This window comes from Nothoprocta perdicaria, unplaced genomic scaffold (assembly GCF_003342845.1).
Source record: "Nothoprocta perdicaria isolate Ctin4 unplaced genomic scaffold, notPer1 scaffold_112, whole genome shotgun sequence".
In the NCBI taxonomy this organism is placed as follows: Eukaryota; Metazoa; Chordata; class Aves; order Tinamiformes; family Tinamidae; genus Nothoprocta; species Nothoprocta perdicaria.
This window is the reverse complement of record NW_020454228.1, coordinates 935,408-937,391: the sequence shown is the minus strand read 5'-3', so window position 1 is coordinate 937,391 and position 1,984 is coordinate 935,408. Positions and strand designations below refer to the sequence as shown.

The window sequence follows — 1,984 nt, the reverse complement described above, 5'->3', positions numbered from 1 at the left end:
TCCCAGAGGACTCAGCAGGGAGCCCTGGAAACCCTGTTCTCATCGGGAAGCATCAGTGAAATGCCTGGGAGCCGGGGCTCTGCCTCGTTCAGCAACTGAACCTTGGAAGCACTCAAAGCCCCCTGTGGTTTGAATGTGATGGATGGTTCCTTTGGTCATCCGTGTCTGAGACTACTCTGATGATGCTTTTAAAGTGAGAATTTCAAGTATTTGCTGTGTTCATCCCCAAGGTTTTAGCTACGCATTAAAAAGGCAGTACTGGAATGGAAGTAGTTGGAGTGCCTTTCTGTGAATGCTTTAACTTTTTGGCTAATTGCCTTTGCACTGTTTCTTGTAAWTTTATTTAATGTTCTTGTATTTATATTTTCAGTTGTAAAAATAATAAATTTATAGCGAGGATAACACAAGATCTATAATGTTCTCATTTCAGTAAGTGTGGTGTTCTGGTGGGCTGTTTTGCAATCAGTCCTTCAAGTGATAAGGACTGGAGGATATAATCTCTTGTAGGTAATGCAGAGCTGGCCCTTGYATTTGTTTTTCTACATCATACTGCATCTTTCATGGTTCTAGCAGTAGTGTTCAGAGCAGAAAGAAGTTTGACATAATTATGTCTACCCGGGGCTCACCCTGAAGCCTGCTGAGGGTTTTCCACAAGACAAGTTTGGCTCCAGTACACTAAAAAGTATATTCCACTCCTAGCAAACTGCTTGCAGTCATCCTTTGTTTTTATTTTTGCACCCCATCCCATGCTCTTTTTTAAAATATTTTTTATTCAATTTATCCCTGGGGGAAGGAGCCTTTTCTTCCTTTACTGCTTACAACTAAAAGTAAAATTTGYGCCCCCAGAGCATATTAGTTTAGCTCAGTGAATAGTTACCATCATAAACCATGGTTTTATGGCAGACTTTCACCGGAATTATCTCAGCCTCCTTCCTAGGAAAGGTATTTTTAAAAGTATGTGAGGATGCAAGTTGGCACAATGTGACTGACATGACTTTGCATCTGTTTTGCTGCCAGCCCCTGGTAGTTCATTTAAAGCCTAGCAAACCTAAGTTGTATTATAGTCTGAAGAATACATATCCTACGTAGGCTGCGAATGCTTGTGTGCCCTTAGCAGTTTCCCCAGGGCAGCCCTGAGCTCAGTGAGGGCTGCAACCCCTTGCCAGAAGAGTGTGTCAAACTGAGCGCAGCCACGAGGCTCTGGGATCTCTACAGCTTGTTCGCAGACGGAGAGCAGCCCGCGGACACAGCGGCACCCCGGGCTCTGCRGGTCTGCCCCGGAGCCTGGGCGCCCTCCTCGGCTGCCCTCCTCCGGGCTGCGTGGCGCTGCCCCGAGGCTGCGAGCCCTGCGAGGGGGCACCGGCCCGGGCCCGGCCTGCCCTGACCTGCAGCAGCCGATTCAGGCTGACGTGGGTGCAGGAACTTCAGGCACTGCCCTCTGCCCAGTCCTCCGCACGGGAACGCTCTCCTAGAGACACGACGGAATGAAGAGGTTGCTCCTTAGGCCTGTTCCCTCTGCCCTGGTTGCCGGTTTCACAGGCAAAGAGGCCACCATGTAAGAAAAACAAAACAAAACAAATCAGAAACAACCCCCCMCACACACACTTCCTTAATCATTTCACATGGAGATAGGAAAAAAATGCTTCCTGAAGACCTTGCGACCTTCAGTCCGCAGTTGTTTTCTTTCTGTATCGCCAGCAGGACTGAAAGAGTTCACTGGAGATTGGGCAAGCCCAGGCTAGGCGCGYGCCCCGTGCGCCCTGCGTAGGTCTGAGCCCGGTTCAAGGCCTTGGCTCTCCCTGTCCCGCTTCCCACGGTGCTCCCGCCACAGGCACCTGCGCGAGCGGAGCTGCGCGGGACAAAGGCCCTTCCCGCTAGCCCCGACCCAGGGCGCAGAAGGGCAGCCCTCCGGCATCACGGAAATCCCGATTCTTTTATCAAGTTAGGAGCGAAAGGTGAAGGCACCTGATAAAACCTGGCTTTT

The 1,984-nt window shown here is 50.2% G+C and overlaps 1 protein-coding gene across 1 annotated transcript in view; it reads left to right on the top strand.

Annotated features, from left to right (window-relative positions):
• The first annotated feature begins 1,933 nt into the window (after positions 1–1,933).
• The window catches only part of PHKA2 (phosphorylase kinase regulatory subunit alpha 2), a 36,294-nt gene continuing 36,243 nt past the window's right edge, over positions 1,934–1,984 (top strand). Inside the window, exon 1 of the mRNA XM_026052027.1 lies at positions 1,934–1,955. The gene's annotated coding sequence lies outside the window, so the exon portion shown is untranslated. The remainder of the gene's footprint in view (positions 1,956–1,984) is intronic.